The following is a 19,897-nucleotide window of genomic DNA, read 5'->3' on the forward strand; positions in this document are numbered from 1 at the left end:
ACCCAGTTAAATTTGAATTTCAGATAAACAATAATTTTTTAAAAATTTGTCCTTGATTTTATCTGGCTAGCCTTCACCACCCAGGTCACGCCATGGAAAAGCTTCCCGAACCACAGGAAGCTTCTTTGCGCCCCCTGTCGGTCAATAACCCCAAGGCGAGCACCGTTTTGGACGACGGCGTCTTTACGTTCTCGCGAGACCTGCTGCAGTAGTTAACGACACCTTCCTGGCGTATGCAGTTTTCCTCTCCTCTGAGTGGTCTGAAAAGCTTCAGACTTGCTCACCTGAAGAATTTCCTGGAACCCAACCCTTCTACCTTTTCAGTTTGTGACCCCGTCCTCACTGTCCGTGACCTGTAGCGGCTTGTTCCGCTTTGTGCCCTGCACGTCCCTCTGCTCAGGGGAGCGGCTCTGAGGGCTGATCCGCGGGCCGACAGCGTGCCGCATTCCTGTCGCCTCTCACGCCCTACCTGCTGCACATTTTCTGCCTTCTGTGTCACCACGGGACGAGAGCTAGGCTGGCAAGGACAGACCTCTGTAGGTAACAGGTTTGGAGGGCGTGTTTGGGAGAAGTGGAAGACAGACCACCCTCACCTGTCGGTGGCTGTGGGGGCCGACATCATTTCTGGAACCTAGGTGGCTTACCCCAGCTCTTCCCCCCTCCGCCTGTCCCCTTGCATCTAACTGCGGGGCGAAACTAAAGGGCTTGGCCTCGGTGTCCCTCGTTCTGGGAGCGGGAACCAGCTACGAGCTGCCTCCTTGTGTGGGCTCCCGAGTCTACCACACACTCATTTTTTTTTTTGCCGTTTGTTCACACATTGGATTATTTTGTTTTTGTTTTCAATACACAAGTGTCCCGCCACTCACATGTTACAGCTGGACATTGGAACGATTTGGGTATGGGTGAATTTGCAGAAATCCACTGAATGTTGCCGGGAGTTGATGTCATGAGCTAGGTAAGATTTTGACACCAATGAGTGAGCCGTGCAACCTTTGCTATTGGATGTGAGTCAAGGAAGTTTCCAGAGAAGCTGATACTTGAACTAAGATTTTGAACTCAGATTTTGCTAAATGGTTGTGACTGAGGAAGTGTGTTCTAAATCAAGTTGTGAAACTTCAGAGGAAAGGTAAATATTTCAGTATGGTTCTGTGATGGGAAGAGGGAGGAGCAAGGTTTGAGTCCTGGGCAAAATGGTGGGTGTTTGGGTAAAGCCGGGAAGCCAGGAGTGAGGGTCGGGCCTTAAACATTTTCTGTGGGTCACAGGGAACCATCAGAAGCTGGTCAGTTTTTCATTTTAGACAGATCACCCTGGGAGCTCTGCGAAGGTGGACTACAGGGAAAGGTCAGTTAGCAGACTTGCAATTTTGGTCAAAGGGGTCAGTCATTCACCTCTTAGTATGAAATTTATATGTACCCATTGCTTCCCTCCAGAACTCTAGCTGAGATTAGCAGTAAACACATGGAAGTTTTATTGAGGTAGTGAGATGACAGCAGGGCATTTTGAGATAGTGGATACTGCTAGGGAGTTCAGGCTTGGTGGAGGGGTGCACCTCACTGCACAGGGTTGGCCTCTGGTAGCTTTTAGTCATTGAATACATGAAGTTGGGGCAGGGAGGCAAGCATGGAATTAAAGAGAGTGGAAGGGACAAAGATGATCCATATCATGAGTCAGCCTGGGGTTGGTATCAGCCACATTGATGGGTATATACCAGTATGGGGTCGTTGAGTGTTCTGAGAATCTGGAGTTACAAAGGTGTGACGTCTCCTGAACATTTGTTCTTGTATTTATCAATATGTCCAGGAATGAGTCTGAGATTAAAAGAACAAATAGTTTGGAGATTAAGTAATCAAGCATTCAGCTGTGGCAGTCCCTGTGGTGCCTTGTTTGATCAGTTTAGTAGAAGCAAGAGACAGTAGTTTACAATCAACAAAGCACAAAACTGCTGCCCCAGAAAGGACTGAGATCCGGGTAGGGGAAAAATGAGCTAGTAGGCTGGAAAGGCCACGAAGGGAAGTTAACCCATAGCATGGAAAACTGAAAAATGAGTTGTTACATCCCTTGTCATGGGTCTAATTTGTTTAAAATCAAATCCATCTGCCCATTTCACACCCTTTGTTCCACTCCCTTGCTGCAATCCACAGTGGATTACTCCCTTACTTTAAAAACTGGCTGCACTTACAATAAGCTAATAACTTATTTTGTGGTTAATGGCGTCAAGATATTCTGGAACATGACCACCATTTATTCTCCCTCCTCTCTCTCTCTCTTTCTCCCTCTTTCTCTCTGTCTCTTTTTCCCTCTCTCAAGAATGAACTTAGTGCAGCACATTGACCGGGAAAATCCTTTAAGTCTCCTTCACAAAACATACTGTTTACAGGCTCTGAAGTGACACAGGTAGGGGAAAAGGTTTCTCTCATTTCACTAGGCCTTCCTTTTACTCCCCACATAACCTGCAAATGCTCATTTCCCTCCCATGCACCATACATTACAAAAGACTTCTTGGTTCAATTGATTCTGTTTATGATCTCCAAATCTTAATTTCAAATGAAGCTTACTCCTTTTCAGGAAAGAATTATCTTCTATGCAATGAACCAGAGTCCCCTGAGGCATTCATTTGAGATGCATCAATTCCTTTAAGGTCTCTTAGCCCATTAAAATATGTACAGTATTTCTGGTTAACTAATGGATCATTGGAAAAATGGAATTGCATGCAAGATATAATTCAAAGAAATGCATTTGGGGTTGTTGGCCAATCCATTCATAGGAATATTTGCTGATTGGGAAAATATTTTATTTTTTTGGCTTAATCCTTGGCAAGATCACACAAACTAGTAAAGGTTGTCATTTTTGGTTCGTTGGACCTAATTCTGAAGACAGAGCAGCAATGGAATTTGTGATTTTGTCACTGCTCTTGATTAAGAAATGAGTGGCTAGAATTTGAACTCAGTTGGATCTGTACAATCTGTGGATATTACCATTTTTTTCCCTTGTTGAGTGCAAGTTATTGCTAGATGTTATCTTATATTCACTCCTGTTTTTTGAGGGGCCAAACATTTTGGACATATAATACATATGAAATTAGATATTCAAATGGCAGGTGGTTTAAAGCTGAGGAATGGGTGTTGAAAGATCCCAGCACATGCAGTCACAGTAATTTTACATTTTTCATTACTGAGGTAATTAAAAAATTCCTTAGGGCTGAATTATAGTAAAATTTTATGTATCTTTCTACTAAGCATAAACTAATTTTCTTTCCCACTGGACAGTGTTAATTTAAGTAGGAAATATTTTTAATTCTGTCTCATTTATTCATATTATGAAAAATTGCAAGCTTTACTAATTTCATTCAACGTTATTTCTAAGTATTCTTAGATTCAGTAACTGATGGGCGTTTAGTCTTAAAGGTTAAGCAGAAGTGAAAGATGTAATTTTTTTTTGTCTCAACGGTGACCTTTCCTAGTTCATTCCTAATTCTTAGATGCCCCCATGACACTCATAGAGTCTGAACCCTTTATATCTAAGTCCATGAAGGTCATGAAAATATGCCTGTAAGTTTTTCTTTTAATTTTGACATTGAGGAATATATGAAGTATATTATGATATATGAATATATGAAGGAGGAATGATATGAGGAATATATGAAGATCTTGGACAGGTCCTTAATTTGTCTTTATCTATGAAGGAAATATAATGAGCTAAATTTTCTCCCTCACCTAATTCTTCAAGTAACAAGTAAAATGCTTAATGAAGCCCTTTGCTTCTTTCAAGCCACAGGGTGCCATTTTGAGTCATATGGTTCCAGTGGTATTAAGTTTAGGGCTCACTTTTCTGATACTTATGGAAAGAGAAAAGTGAACGCAGCATCCAAGAAGTGGTACAGAATCTGATTAAAACCATTATGTCTAGAAATGGCAAGAAGGAACTGAGAGCATCCATTCTGGTGTAATAATATTCTATAATGGCTCACCCATTTGGGAGTTATGCCCAAGAGAATGCAATGACAGAGAAAGGGAAGGAGGGAGGATGGAGAGAGAACACTGTACCCAGTGCTTGGACTGAATCCAGGTGGATCCTTGAGAAACTGTGGAGGAACTTTGCATTTCATGTTGTCAAGGATAGCTTAGGCAGGGGAGAATAGTACATCCCTCTGTCGAGTGGGGGAAGGAGAGGGGGAAAAGGAGGAGGAGAAGGAAGGAGGGGGGGGATGAAGAAGAAGAGGAGGAGGAGAGGAAGAGAGAAGAGCTGCCATTTAATTATCAGCCTCCTCTGTGCAAGGTGCTCTGCCAGTCCTGGCCGTAATGGGGCGAGCTTCACAAGTATTACCTCCTGTGACCCTTATAACCACTCACACGATAGTAGATAAGGAAATAAAGTGTTCTGACTAGGTCACTTGGCTAGGTTCCCATAGCTTGTAAGATTTAAAGGTTTTGGTTTTGAATGGAGGGCCCCTTCATATGCTCTTTCCACAGTGCGTCATCGTGTCCTTAGAGGTTCCTTCTGGGTGTACTTTGGTGTCTATTCCACGCCTCTCACCCCATACTTGTCCCAGTGGTTTTCTGAATCAGCGAGGCAGGAGAGTCAAACATGTAGATGTCAGACCTTTGTCCAGATTGTTCAACTAGAACCTCCTCAGGTGGGGGTACTTGGGTAGTGACTGGTTTATACCAGAGGGTATTTGCATTTTAATATAGGGACTCTTGACTCTGTTCAATTCAGCCAGTCATTTACACCAAGGATTATAGTAGGCCTGGCTCTGAACACCTTGAGATTAAAACACATTCTGTCTTTAAGGCTGATGGTCATCTAAGTAAGCCTTCAGGATAGGAATACATATGGATGATGAAGTTTCAGATTCATAAGTAGCAAGTGGAAGAGATCATTTAGAACAAAAAATTTTGCTGGAATCCTTCACATTTCTCCTACTTGAGTGAACCTCCCCTGCCTGCCCTCAAAACCAGTGAGCCAGGATGATCTGCTGAAATCAGCCCCGCAAATCCCCAAGGCTTAAAAATTGCCACACCAAAACCTTTCCTTTTCCGCCACTGAGGTGATCCTTTTTGTTTACCTCTACACATACCTGGTGTGATAGCTGAAAAAGACAACATCATAACACTAATTTTTTTATGGCAGTATCAACAAATATAGCAGAGACTAAACAGTTCTGCCAGTGGCTGCCTAATCTAGTCTAGAGAAATGAGAGGTGTTTCTGCTTCAGTTTTACTCATCTGTAAAGATCAGTTTGTTTTAAATGTCCCAGGCTTCTGAGTTCTTGGAGTTAGATATCATTTACAAATGAAGTTCATAAGATTAGGTAGGAATTCTGCATTTCTCTCGGACACATACTCTGCTCCACACCCTCTCCTGTGCAGACCCTTGTAACCCTAAGTCTCCTTCCAGCCTTCTTATACCAGGGTGAGGGTGGAGTTACTGTAATATTACTCTAATATTAGTACAGTCATTATAGCATAGATCATGTTGTCCAAAACATTACTGTTTATATGCTTTTCAAGTGATGGTCTCTAGATGCAAATAATGAGGGTGCTTTGGTTACTCTTTGCACATCGATCCTCTCAAATAGAACCACTTTAAGGAAAGCAGAGCTGACCCTGAATCTCTGCTGTTTATTTACCTGCACTATTTAACTCCGTCTGAGGTGTTCTGCTTCTCCCCTCAATTTACTTTTGCAGTTGGTCTCTTCCCCCTTTCTTCACATTTAGCATTCAGATCCCGGGGCACGTTGTCTTACAACTTATCTTTTTGTATGCCTGTCTCCTCCACTGGACTGAAATCCCTAGCAGCAGGAGCCTGTCTTATTCATTTTTGTGCAGTACCTGGCCCAGAGTAGTACTCTTGTAAATTAATTGGAAAAAATGCTTGAGTTGATACAATGGCTAGGTGTTTTTTTTAATCAGACTTTTAAAAATGCTTGCGTTGATACAATGGCTAGGTGTTTTTTTTAATCAGACTTTTTTCCCCCTTCTCTTATCTTTTCTAAATCTTTCAGGTTGAAAGTGTGTTACTTACATAATAAGGAAGACTATTTCAGTAAAATAAGGGTGTTTCTTTTGAATCCTATGAAAGCATTTCCACTGTTGTATTAAACTGTTAACTTTTTATTTATTTATTTTAAAGATTTTATTTATTTGACAGAGACACAGCGAAGAGAGGGAACACAAGCAGGGGGAGTGGGAGAGGGAGAAGCAGGCTTCCCGCGGAGCAGGGAGCCCCATGTGGGGCTCAATCCCAGGACCCCGGGATCATGACCTGAGCTGAAGGCAGATGCTTAACGACTGAGACACCCAGGCGCCCCAAACTGTTAACTTTTTAAAAACAATCTAGGCAAAGCATAAATCAGTGTCAGGAGCACATTTTGCAGGTGTTTATATTATTTTTTGAAATGCATTTGACTGTACACAAGCACATGGACCTGCTAGATAGAAGAAATAACTTCTGTGCTGGCCAAAGCGCTGCAACCTGTTGCACAGCATCTTCATTCCTTTTTGGCTCTTCTTTCCAACCTTCCCATCCCTTCACTTAAAAATCACCAGCTTAGCCCTAACTCCGTAAACAGAAATTATTGAATGCTAATAATTTCTGGTAAGCAATTTAGGAGACATTTAAGTCCCTAATATATATGTGATCCCCTTTTTTACTGCAATTTCCAGGGAAAGTGCTACACAGTGATATGTGGCAATAACAAAGTCGGAAGGAAGGGAATATGAAATTCAGCGAGCAGCGTGAATGATTTGCTGTTAGCATGGGGCCCAATAACACTACAAAGCTATAAACTCTGTCGATCTAGATTGCCCAGTTAGGTGGCAGAGATGCAATTTGTCTTTTCTGAAGCCGCCTGCTGCTTGCTAGCTCCATCTCCTGTCACAGCCTATTAGCTCCCCAAGAAAATTGGTAGGAAATTGCCTGCAGATTGTAGGAAATTGCATCTCCAGGCCCTGGAAAAAATGTAGGATAGCACAACACTGACCCTCCCAGAGCAGCTATTAATACAGCAAAAAGTGACCTTTGACTTGCTGGGAAACGACTTTGCTATTTGCTGAATAAAGACTGTATTATGTGTGGCTGAAGGAAGGTGCAAATGATTATCCTAGCGAGGCTCGAAGCCAACCTGCTTTTGAAAGCCTAAATATTAGTTAGAAGAATTTTTTTTTCTTTTTTGGCTTATTTGTTTGTTTTAGGTGCAGAGGGTTTGAGTGTTGTTGCTCTGCAGGGAGAAAACGGTCCAGTTGGCTTGTTTTTGAAAGCACCTTTTCCCAAAGGTAAAAAGAAAGAAGTAAATTGTCCCAAGGAAATGCTCACAAATCTCTCAGGCAAAAATTCAGAAAGTAAATCTTTCAAAGATGAGATTAAAAAACAAAGATGAGCACATTGGAGCATTGTTTTGTTTCCCCCTCAATTTGGCTACATATGCATCTCGCGCTTCCCCGCCTCCCTCCCTAATTGCGTTTTACAATACTGGCTATGTCTACTCACTTCTGAATTATTTTCTTTATAGACCATCCCCGAAGTTCAGACATCAAGATAATTCAGTATTCCACAGGGGTACATATTGTGCATATTTTAAGCATCATTAACTTTATGTTACGAAAAAATCAAGATCCTGACATGATATTTACAGGCTTGCATTTCTACCTAGAAGGATCTTAGCTCCCATTTACAAGCGATTTTTTCAGGGTGGGAGAAAGAGCATTTTAGCTGCTCCTGAATGAATAAGATGCCTTCATTGCACTTGAATCCTAAACATTGTCCCCTAATCCTACCCTCCTCCCCAGTATGGGTTATTCAGTTTCAGTGCCCTGGAGAGCAAATCCAAAATGAGAGGGTGGGATGCAGATACACCAGCTTCTCTCTTCCTTTGTGAAGGACAGTGTTACCTCATTTATTATTTGTACAAATTGAAACATAACTAGATGAGACTCCTTTCAGCTTTCCTAGAGTTGAGAGGTTTTCTTTAGATTTGCTGCTTTCTTACACTTGGTGCTTGCTTCTAGAGAGAAAAGTACTAGACACCATGTCATATCTAAGAACATTGAATTTAGCCCATGAATTTCTGAGCTTTTATATGAGCTCTGATACTCTCTGCCTATGTGATATTTTTTTAAGCTTGTAGTGCCTCAGTTTCATTATGTAAAAAACTGGGTGTTCTCTAAGAACCTTTGAGGTATTACATTTTGTGATAAAGGATAAAAAGGTGGGGGATAGGATTGAAGGCTGAGCTGTCACCCTGCTTTCTGCCTACTTCTTGGGCTTCTTGACTGACTGTCCTTGGTGAAGGGGTTCTGTATGGCCAAAGAGTGTGTTTTGGAGTCTGCAAGCACCCAGCATGCAAACAGCTAATTTACAGTCGTTATACATCAAGACTTGCTTATGTCTACATAAGAGCCCAAAGAACTTCTTAAAACATGACCCCTGGGGCATACGGATTACCAGGGTGAGTGGACATTATGTGGTAGAAGGTCCATTTCAGGAGTGCTGCTAGGCAGTAGAACTTAGTTGATATTTATAGCCCCACATTATAGACTATGGGAAGGAATATCAAAAGAGGTCCAGTTAACTTTGAAAATATTGTGTTAAGTAAAAAAGCCAGACACAGGAAGTCACATATTATATGATTTCATTTACACAGAGTATTCAGAAACAGGGAAATCCATAGAGACAGAAAGCAGATGAGTGGTTGCCAGAGGCTAGGGGACGTGGGGGATGGGGTAATGGGGAGTGACTGTTTAATGGGTATGGGTTTTGCTTTTAGGGAGATGAGAATATTTTGGAACTAGATAGAGGTAATGATTGAACAAACTTGTGAATGTACTAAATGCCACTGAATTGTATCCTTTAAAATGCTTGATTTTATGTTATGTGAACTCTACCTCAATAAAAGAAAGACATCTAGTTAAATTGTTGAATAAAGAGACAAATACAAGAACATATAATTACTTGATATTTAAAATGGAGATTTTAGCCCAGGCAGTATAACTCTTGCCACAATACAAACCATCCTGTAACCCTTTCTTACCTGCCTTTGTTTCCACTCTGATCTTTGACCATGATGATGATTTGAGAAATGACTGGAAGTTCTGATGTCCACAGTTCCAAAAGCCAATGCCAGGGCTGATTTTGAGATGATTTATGAATACCATTTTCCTACAGGCTCCTTCAAAATCAAATTCAGGTGCCAGGTCTTTTCTGAAAGGTTTCCAGTCCTTCCAGTTGAAAGAGATCTCTGCCTTCTCTGAATGAATGATATTTATCTACCTTTTTAAGGCTTTACTCGCTTCCTATCTTGGATTATAGTTGTTTATTTTTCAGACATGCCTTACCCCCCTTGCTTGAGGCCAGAATCACATCCTTCTCACCTCTCTGTCCTCCCAGACACCAGGGCAGTGTGTACTCAGTAAACATTTGAGCTTCTGCTCTTGTTTTCTTCTCTACCTGAAATGTCGTTTGTAGAATTCCACAGAAATTCCCCCCCCTCTTCTATTTAAGCTGCTGAATGTTTTTAGGGATCTACCCATTCCCCATTCTCAGTGTCCAAAATTCAGGTTGGGTGGAATGCCACCCCGAAGGTGTGCCATCCCTCTAACCATCTTCATTAGCATGTTCCAAATTTGAGACTCTTTCCACAGAGATTGCAGATTTGGGTCCATGTAAACAAACCTGGAGCTGAAGGTGACCATTGGCATGGGAAGAGCTTGCCTGGGAATAAAGCCAACATGAAGAAAAGCAAAGCTGAGCAGTGGAGAGAGTCTGGTTCTGAGAATATTGTTTGGATACCAGTGTTCTGCCAGCCTGGGGCCAAATTTCCCCAGTTTCACGAGCTAACTGTTCCCTCTTTTTTGATGAAGCCAGTTTGAGTGTGTCATTTGTCATTGAAAGACTCTTGTCTGATGCATTCTTGTTATCTCTTCACCATGTTCAAAATATCCTTTAAGGCTTGGGTAAGATCAGATGTTCCCTTGGAAGTCCTTACATCTCTTCTTATATTTTTATTTCATTCACCTGGTTATTTACTATTCTACTTTCAACAGAGATTTATTGAGCATTAGAACAAAAGCACATATATAAAAGAATAAGATTGCTTTTGCTTCGCGGGAATGATAGTTACAGAAAGCTTTAAATTTAGGCAGTTTTGTATAATTTTATCTCCTTTAATCCATACATTAGTCTTGTGAGATGACTATTACTACCTGCATTTTATAGATGGGGAAACTGAGAATCAGAGAGGATCAGAGGTTATAAAATTATTCAGATAAATGATCTCACAGTTTGACCATCCTGGACTCTTAATTTGAACATCTCCTTCCTTTCTCCTTGCATTATGTATTTTTTTTTTCTTTTCCATTAGATTCTAGATCCCTTAAGGGCAGGAACTGTGGCTTACTTATTCTTCTGTCAACTACAACCTTTAGCATAGTCTCTTGATGATAGAATTCCATAAGTATTTTTTGGGTAACTTGATAGATGAGTGAATCACAGTTGAGAGAATCATACGTGTCCTCTGAAATCCAAACCAGAATTCACATCTCCAGATTCAAATGAGCTAGAAATGCCAAAATGCTATTTCTGAAACTCAGAATATTATACACCTGTATAGCCATTTACTTCCTCTGAGGCATCACCCCCATCATGGAAACATGTGTGGAGCCCTTAGGACTCAGAATCAGTAAAGATTTACCATTAAGTGAATGATGTTTCAACATCACTGAGGGCCACTCAGTTGCAAGATCATATGTATAAAATTTGTAAAAGTAAAACATTTGAAACATATTAAGATCGTGGTCTATTTCTTACATCTCAGTCTGAATTCATGGGTGTTCAGAATGGTTTGATAGATAATCCAACTAAATTCGAGGGACCAGATGAAACGAGGTCCCCTACTCTTCCACCATCTTGCCTCCCTCCAAGGTCATGGTCTCTTTCCATTCCAGCTTTTCTTCCACTATTCTTTCTCTTGCGTAGGGTGGTATTATAATGGCCATATGTGTTTACCTAAGAGGAAATTGAGTTGGGGATACATGTAGTTTGGGTTTGGTGAGATGTATTTACATGCTTCATAGTCACTTTTAGGAGTACATAGAGAGTGTTTATTTAGAATGGGAATTAGGCTAGGTGTCCTGCTATGGGAATGGCTTCCTGGAATGTTCCTACTGCCTATTATGCCAGTTGACCCGGTGTTGTGCCATGAAGGTGTGAGGAAGGAGTGGTCTTGCACTATGAACGTGTTTCATAACCCAGCACTGTAAGGGTGTGAGTAGTGGAGGAAAAACAAAATTTGAAATATACGGAGTCAGAAACTAATAGGGATAATTTGTCCAATCCTCAGTTCTTAGTAAATTTGGTTCTCATCGAAGCCTAGTAGATGAAAGTTCTTTCCTCTCAGGAATATAGTCTGATAATGTAACATACACAGTTAGAAAACACCATAATTTTTTTTTCTTTTGTGATGGGAATTGAAGAAAATACAAAATTGGTATAGGGCCTTGCAAGGGACCCATGGGAGTGAGGGGCCCTGAAGCTGAAGCTTCATCTGCTTCATGGTAAATCTGCCTCTGAAAATGCTTTTCAAAATTGTTATGTGAAGAGATAGTCAAGGATGCAGACAAAAAATTGTAGGGAAAAGTATTAGGGCAGTGCATCAGGAAGTTCCAGTGTCAGTTTTTTATACATCTTGTGACTTTTGTGATATTTTCCATTAAAAAAATTATTATGTGTTGTGACTTTTTTCATTCTAAAGAAATATTCAGTAAGTATTCCTTTTACTAAAAAGCTCCTCTCTCTCTCTGACAAAAATGTAAAAGCTCCAGGCCTGCAAAATCTGGATTTGCCCCTGCTGAGAGTAACTATCAAATGACTTTGGTGTGGTCATTTAAGTCCCTAAACACTTGTGAAATTCATCTCACAGTATTTCACATCCTTCTGGAGAAATATTCATTTTCACTTTTCTTCAGGGACAGGGGACATGGCATGTTTGTGATTTCTGTGCTTGCAAATTCCAAAGTGATCAGATTCCTCTTACTTTTTAACTGTGCAGTAATTTCTTTGGATTCTGTGTAATAACCTCAGCTTCAGGAGCTGGGAGAGCATCAGTTTTTTTTGCCAATGAGTAGTACACAAGACAAGACTTTTTGGCGTAGCGTTAAAATACTGAAATTGTGTATTGTTGTGGAGTACTGTTAGCTACAGTTTATGTACAAATAGGCCAGGGCCCAGGGAAAAAATTGCCTTACCCAAGTTCACAGCATAATGAATATCAGAGCTGCAGTTACAATTTTCCAACTCCCCAACTGTACATGCAATTTTCAGGTTTAAAATCCTGTACAAAAAACTGACAGAGAACACAGATGGGCTTCTAACCCCTGCTAATGAGAGCATCACTCTTCATTGCTGGGATAATTAAGCAAATATTTAGTGGTCAGAAACCCACCCAGACTTTAAATAAAATCAATCAAACTCCAATCCCTTGGGAGATGTTGATTTTGGATTTTTTTTTTTTTTAAACTCTGAAACATAACTTCATGTGTGTGGGTGTGTGTGTCTGTGTGTAGTTCTTATTTTTATGATTTAAAGCAGAAGAGAGTTCAGTTGCACTATTATGCCCACTGAAAAGCCACCTTCCCCAGAAAGACCATGCTTCTGACACTCAAAAGGCACTAGGTCAGGAGAGCATTTTATCTTTGTTGATTGCTCTTTTTTTCCTCAGAATTTTCCTTTTTCCTTATGGAATTAGACCCTTTAAGTAAATTGCAAACAGTTCCCCCTGTGTGAAGCAATGTCTAGCCTAACACACTATCTGACACAATCATTGACATTTCTTGTGTAAATAACAGCAGCTGGATTCAGCCCTTTCAAGAATGAGTTGAAAAAATAATGAACTGTTTTTTTTTTTCTAAGATAAAACACACTATATGTTCCAGAAATTAGAAGGGTCTGAGGTAAAAAGAGCAAATTAATACAAAATTATGTTTATTTTTGTTATAACCCATCCATTCAACCTTCCACTCCAAATTCTTCTTACTCAGCTATACCTTTTTTCCATAGAATTTACCACCTATGAATAAGCTATAGAATATATTTATTTATTGAGACTATGGTTTATTATTTGTCTCTGCCTGCTAGAAGGTAAGATCTAAGAGGACAAGAATTTTTATCTGGATGTATCCCAAGCACCTAAGGCAGCACCTGGCATATAATAGGAACTCAAGAAATAGTTACTGAATGACTATGTGCTATATTTCAGCACTTGGAGAGCAAAAAGTGAATATGATATTGCACTTTCCTCTGAGAAGCTTTATTTTTCCAAGGATTGAAATTCCAGAATTTTGGCATTAAATATTTATACCATTTTTCATATCTTTCCTATTTAGGACCTTGATTTGTTTGATGTGGCAATATGTCTAGTGAAAATAGCCATTGTCTAGCCTTTCCTGCAGCTTTTCCTTCAATTCTGGCCAGCAAGACCTAAGTTGAATTCTGTTAGGGATATCTAGGAAAGTTTTGCTTTCTTGATATAGACATTTTGTTTTCCTCTTTGTCACTTGTGTCTTCTGCGTGTGTGAAATGTGCCTGCAGGTAGATCTGCCATATTGAGACCATGGGGATGAAAGCAAAGTGCTAAAGATGGCAGCGTGAAAAGATAGAAATAGAGCAGGATGGCTTACTCCTCCACTTGTTACAAGAGAAAAATAAAGCCCTGTTTGGTTAAGCTTTTTTATGTGGATCTATGTTACATTGAAACCCAAAACAATCCTACAAAATACACTCATATCAAATTGCAACTTAACTAAATATCTTTAATGTTTTTCATAATCCCAGTCTTTCAGAGAGTTAAGGCCATAGGGTAAATTCTACATTTTGGTGTCTTCCTATCCTGTACCCAGGGAGTTCCAGAAATAGAGGGGGAAGGAAGAAGACCAGTGAAGAGGATTGCTCTATGACCTGCTATAAGGAAAACCCTTAACAGATTTGTTAAAAAGCTAGAGGGCAAAATGCTCTTTAGCAGCACTCACTTTTTTGCAGACGCGTTTTGTTTGTTTTCCTCCTGTCTTGTGGCGCTACATTATTGTAGATTTATTGCTATTCATGTGCAGGGACTAGGTAGAGATACTGAAAATTCAGATTATAGAGCTGAACCATTTGGAGATCTTTTGTGCTGTTATAAATGGTTGTTGGAACTCAGCAAAAGTATATGGTATAGATGTATGTTTGAGTGTGCAAGAGAATGTGAGACTGTCCTGTTCATATCCTGAAAGTAGCCCATAACAGTTTTCTCTTTCACTTAGCCAGAATAATCATTCCCACTAGTCACTGCTATTTTGATATTTGCACAAGTGTTATTTATTTATTTATATATTTATTTATTTTTGGTTGATTAGTTGGAGGCACCACCCAAAAAAACAAAATATCCCTCTTATATCTGGGAAATTGCTCATGCCTCTCCTGTGGATTTTCAGATTTGGTTTTGTGATTTTTGTTTGTTTTGGATATAAAGCTAATCCTATAGAGAGAAACTTAACACTTCCCTTCTGCAAAGAACATTTAGTAACATTAGCTGTGGATTTGCTGTTTTTTTTTTTTTTTTTAAAGATTTTATTTATTTATTTGACAGAGTGGAGAGAGAGAGCACACAAGCAGGGGGAGCGGCAGGCAGAGGGAGAGGGAGAAGTAGACTTCCCACTGAGTGGGGAGCCCGATGTGGGGTTCACAGGACCCTGGGATCATGACCTGAGCTGAAAGCAGGAAGGCAGACGCTTAGCCTACTGAGCCACTCAGGCGTCCCACTGTTTTGTTTTGTTTAAAGATGCTATCTTAGTATAGAAAACCTCTCTTTTTAAACCTTTTCAGAATTTAAGATGACAATTTCCTATGCTTCATTCATCAAAAAGAAACCAGTTATTTCCCTGTTTTTCCACCTCTGCAGGGGTGCTTTGCCACTATGCTCTTTTGAGGAAATTTGTGTTATGAGGAGAAAAATGAAAGAAGAGAGATAAGAAACAATAAGGCTGCTTCAGTTCTGATCAGGTTCATCTATCCTAGAAACTTCCAAGTTCCCCCAGTAAAAGAACTTTAATTGCAGTTTATATGACTTGTTGTTCTTGGGTTCTTCTTCCCCTTTTCTTATTACTTAGGAAATTGATTCCCAATTTCACATATATTTTTTTATCTCATTATATTTTTTAATGAAAATGTAAAGACAAACAAAATTGATTTATTCCACAATAAAACTCAAAAATTCTATCATTAACCGGGAAGATGTCTGAGATACAGGTATTACTTTAATTCTCTCTTGGAGGTCATCTCAGTATTTGGAAGTAAAGATAGAGCTTACTCCCACTCCCCCCACCCCAGTATTCATTCTTCCATTTCTCTTTATCAGTAGAATCCTGGAACCCAGAATAAAGGTGGCAGATGCAGCTAGGTAAGTTCATATGAGTAAATTAGGGCCAGAATTGGTGTGTACAACCTCTGGGAAATGGAAGTGGTATGTCTTTCTCCTTTTCCTCTTTTTCATTCATGGCTTGTGAATGTGATGGCTGGACCACTTAAAGGAATTTTTTTTTCCATGTGTAATTTCTTGGGAGTCATACAGACAGAAGGAATCCTTCTCTCATACCCAAATAAATGGGATTTCTGGTTAGAAATTCTCATGGTATAATTTTTTTTTCCTACTTCATCTAAATTCAAATCCAAAGCTCAGTGAGGCATATATGCCCAACATCTCCCTCTGTAAAGTGTATGGATGTTTTTTTCCTCTGCCCTTTGGGTGGGCAGGAGAGGGTATTGTGTGGAGGGGGGACTTTATGCCAAAGCTTTTCAATCTGACCTGTTCTCATAGGAGAGCTGGGGTATAGCTCAGGGCAAAATGAGTTATAGGCCTGGCCTCTTTTTTTTTTTTAGATTTTATTTATTTTAGAGATAGCATATGAATGGTAGGGAGAGAGGGGCAAAGGGAGAGAGAATCCTAAGCAGACTCTGTGCTGAGTGTGGAGCGTGATGCAGGGCTCGTACTCATGACCCCGAGATCATGAACTGAGCAGAAATCAAGAGCTGGATGCTTAACCAATTACACCACCCAGGAGCCCCTGAGTTATAGGTCTTTTGAGAATTTTTAGATAGTCCTAAGACAAGTTCTTTCTTTACTGCTTGCTTACCTTTCTAGATTCACACTTTTCATCTCTGGCCTCCAATCCACCCTTATATTTTCCTGCTAGCCAAGCTATGCATTCAAATGACATTTTAAATAATTTATTCAGCATTTTAGCTCTGCCTGGAGGGATGAGTCTGCTATATTGCTGGAAACAGATTCTAAATTCTCTTTGTTTCATCTTTAAAAAATAATGCTTACTTGATTACTTTATATTCATCTACATTACTTCTTTTATTATGCCCTCGTTCCTTATGTTAGACACAAAGCTATGGGTTTCCCTTCACTTCCTTCTTTCCTTTCTTTTATTCCTTTCTTTTAATCTTTTGTTTTCTTTCCTCTTCTCTCCTTCTTTCCTTCTTCTTCTCTTCTCTCTCCCTGTCCTTCTCTTTTTTTCTTTCTCAATCCTTCTCCTTTTTTAAAGGTATCCATGGCTTCAGAGCCCAAGGTAGCAATGGATTTTAAAGAAGTAAAAACATCACTATGTACTTCCACATTTACCGATTGCCTACTGTTTGTCAGGTACTGTGCTTGGAACTGATGCTGTATGGATGAATAAAGTCCTGCCCTCAAATAGCCAGTCATGTGGGGTGATGGTACAGTGTGGACTGCTGTTGTGGGGGAAGAACACCATGCTAAGTGAACACAGAGTATGTGGGAGGTTTTCTAGAGGAGGCCGTCATTAAGGGTAATCTGTATATGGGAGTTCCTCTTTGAGAGCCCCCCCCCCCACATGAGCTAATACTGTAGGTTAGGAGTGAGTGACCAAAGTAGTTCAGTCCCGGGAATTGGAGTTCTGTCTGGGAAACAAACACTATATTATTATCGCTTATGTTACATATGTATGAGACTTTTTTTTTTTTTTTGGCCTCAAAATAATCACAAAGCATTTTTCCTGTGGCAGCAAAGTTAAGCAATCACATCCAGGAAGAACAGAAGGAATCTTCTGCTTTTGAATGGCTAGATAAAATGATCAGGGAGCTTCAAATTCAAGAAACAGACCCCCCAACAAGTCAGAACACAGACATCAATCTCAAAGGATAAAAGAACTGCCATGGTTTCTTTACAATCACAGGTTGGTGACCTCAAATAACCCTGCAAAAGAGTTGGCATAGACCATTACAAAAAGTATTATGTTGCACTCCAGTACTGAACATATCCTAATTGAAATGGGTGAAATAATGACGTAGAGATAGGATTGTTTCTACGGGCTCATTTTGCAGTTACCATAATGTAAAGTGGAAATAATCACTTTGTTAAAATCCAATCTGTTCGGATCATGCTTTACACCAGTATCCCAAGACATGTAAATTTTTGTTAGTACAAAAGTACAGAATGAGAAAACAGGCTGCTGATGGACGTTTCTCGGTCCATGTACTGCCTCTTTTTGTGGGTATACTGGTTGGCTCACCCAGGGCCCCACAGATGACATACTGCATGTGCTCTTGGTTGTAGATCACAGCTGAACAAACTGCTTCGGAGTGTGAAAGGTCAGCACAGTGTAAACAGAAATCAGCAGTGACCTATAGAGTCGTCTCAAGACATAATAAATACCATCTTCACGGTCCTCCCCACCTTCTGCTGATTCAGGTATTCTCTAGCGCCATGTGGCTTGTCTCTGGAGCAGTATTTCAAATCCAGCAGACCATCGTATTTGGAGCAGAATTTCTAACTACGTTTTTAATTTTGGCAAAATAACTTTTAGCTCCTTCTGAAAATGTAATCATATATGGGGAGCTTCATTGAGAAAGAATAAAATACTTTTTAAAACACTCCATTAGCTTTGGCTATCATTAGTTTTACTATTCTGTAAGAATTTCTCCTAGGTTTAGGGGATAAAAACAGAATTTTTTTCAATCCAGATAGAATTTTGTGGAGAATCATTAACTTTTCCTCTCCTTCATATCTCTCAATGACCATTTGTTTTTCTGTATTCCTTTATTGAGGGGCATCTAGGCCAGTATTACCTCCTGCTAGGGTAGGATTGGGCCCACATTCATCCTGTTCCCTTCCCTGGGACAGCCACAAATCAATCAGGAGAGCCTGCACCAGTCCTTGCCCATGTTAGGTGAAAAGACTCTCTCAGATTGTGCTTAGCCTTCAGCTAGCTCATAGTCACCTGGGTAGATAATTTAAGACAGAATTGCTCACCTGAACCTGAGGTGCCTGGATCTAGTGAAAGTAGACCATACAGTATGTTCCCTGTGCATTCCAGGGCAAAGTTCAGGAAGATGTGTGAATATATGTGAGAAAGCGTTCCAATTCCCATCATGTGCAAGATTCACATAGATTTGCTTGTCTAATGGGATAGCCTTGCAGGAGATCTAAAGCCCCTCACGGAATAATACTATCTAACACTGTTCTTCTAGACCTAAGTGTAGAAGGATGATAAGAGGGAAAACTTCCCTCTGCTCCAAGCCAAACCAAACCGAAAGCACAATCCATAACCTATAATAACTTAACCCAGATGGTCATATTTTCTTTAGACTGCTAACCATTTCCAGTGAATTCATTAGTTTCGGTGTTTCTTCTTTTCTATTCTTGTAGTTAACATTTTGGCTTGCCAAATTCTAGCCGTCCAAGAACAGGAGAGATCAGATGCTTCAGATTAAACAGTTCAAAGATGCTTCAGATTAAACAGTTCAAAGTCGGTGACATTTAGTTAAAATAAACAAATGGAATAAAATGGACTGCAGACTCATAGGTCCAAAAGTTAAAACTCGTTGACTGAGACTTAGTGCTATTAGATGGTTGATTTTACTCAGAACTGAAGAGCTCAGGAACAATAAAGCCAGTAACAGTGGCACCAAAGAGAAAATGGGGCTGTTATGTTGAAGGAATGGTCCATACTCACCTGTTGTGTGGCATTATTTTAAATCCCAGCAAAATTTCCAAGTAAAATAAAACAACTAAAACAATGAGAAACTAAAACAGTGGGTGAGAATATGTTGGTCATTAACATCTTCAACTTGGGGCGTTGTGATGATTCAGGGTAGGAAATCAGATGGGAAGGAACAAAATTAAAAGTTAAAGAGAACAAGAACCCAAAAAAGTCTGGCTCAGAGAATTATGTGCATACATTTATATTTTAGCAATTCTCCATCCTCTACTAGATGCATTTGAAAATGAAAAACAAGGGCTCATGACTGACTAAGAATAACTTCAAGACCTATCACCAGTCGTTTTTACCCAACACCCCTTTGCTTTCCAAACTCATCACTTTGCTTTGCAGATAAAGATGTTCTTAGCCTACTTTGAATACTATTTTTCTTTGTCCTTCATGTCCACCATGTATATTTGTAATTGTCCTCGGTCATCTCCCTTTACTTCTTCACAGCACTGCTTAAATCTAGCACCTGCCTAATCCCCCCCTCCCCCATTTTAAAAGGTTCAACTTCTTCTTCAATACAAAAGGAAACGTACCTCTCCCTGGACATCTAGGTACCATTCTGCACATGTCCACATGGTCTTTGTTGGCATATGTACTTTGCAAGGACAAGAGTCAGGTGTTTTGTAAGCTTGTATGATTCCTCCTCCTATTCCATCATCCATATAGGTATTTAGTAAATGTTGAATTGAAGTGAATTGCTTTCCAGTGCATTTTTTGGCACATGTACTTCAGTAGGTCAAAATTCTTCTCTTTTTGCAGTGCTTAGTGGTTTTCTTTTTGAATGAGTTCCTGACCAGGCCAGAGTTGTTGGATATCTCTGAAAGCTGTTCACAGCTTGCTAAACAAGGAAGCA

The 19,897-nt window shown here is 39.9% G+C and overlaps 2 long non-coding RNA genes across 7 annotated transcripts in view; one reads left to right on the plus strand and one right to left on the minus strand.

Moving 5' to 3' along the window:
- The first annotated feature begins 230 nt into the window (after positions 1 to 230).
- LOC141371869 (uncharacterized) overlaps positions 231 to 19,897 on the plus strand; it is a 201,420-nt gene continuing 181,753 nt past the window's right edge. For all 4 annotated transcript variants that reach the window (XR_012377149.1, XR_012377151.1, XR_012377150.1 and 1 more), the window contains exon 1: positions 231 to 536. This is a non-coding gene — a long non-coding RNA (uncharacterized lncRNA). The remainder of the gene's footprint in view (positions 537 to 19,897) is intronic.
- LOC112838538 (uncharacterized) overlaps positions 19,099 to 19,897 on the minus strand; it is a 28,031-nt gene continuing 27,232 nt past the window's right edge. For all 3 annotated transcript variants that reach the window (XR_003211996.2, XR_012377148.1, XR_003211997.2), the window contains exon 4: positions 19,099 to 19,882. This is a non-coding gene — a long non-coding RNA (uncharacterized lncRNA). The remainder of the gene's footprint in view (positions 19,883 to 19,897) is intronic.

Source organism: Callorhinus ursinus, unplaced genomic scaffold, assembly GCF_003265705.2.
Source record: "Callorhinus ursinus isolate GAN/ISIS: 27379988/994484 unplaced genomic scaffold, GSC_fseal_2.0 scaffold113, whole genome shotgun sequence".
In the NCBI taxonomy this organism is placed as follows: domain Eukaryota; kingdom Metazoa; phylum Chordata; class Mammalia; order Carnivora; family Otariidae; genus Callorhinus; species Callorhinus ursinus.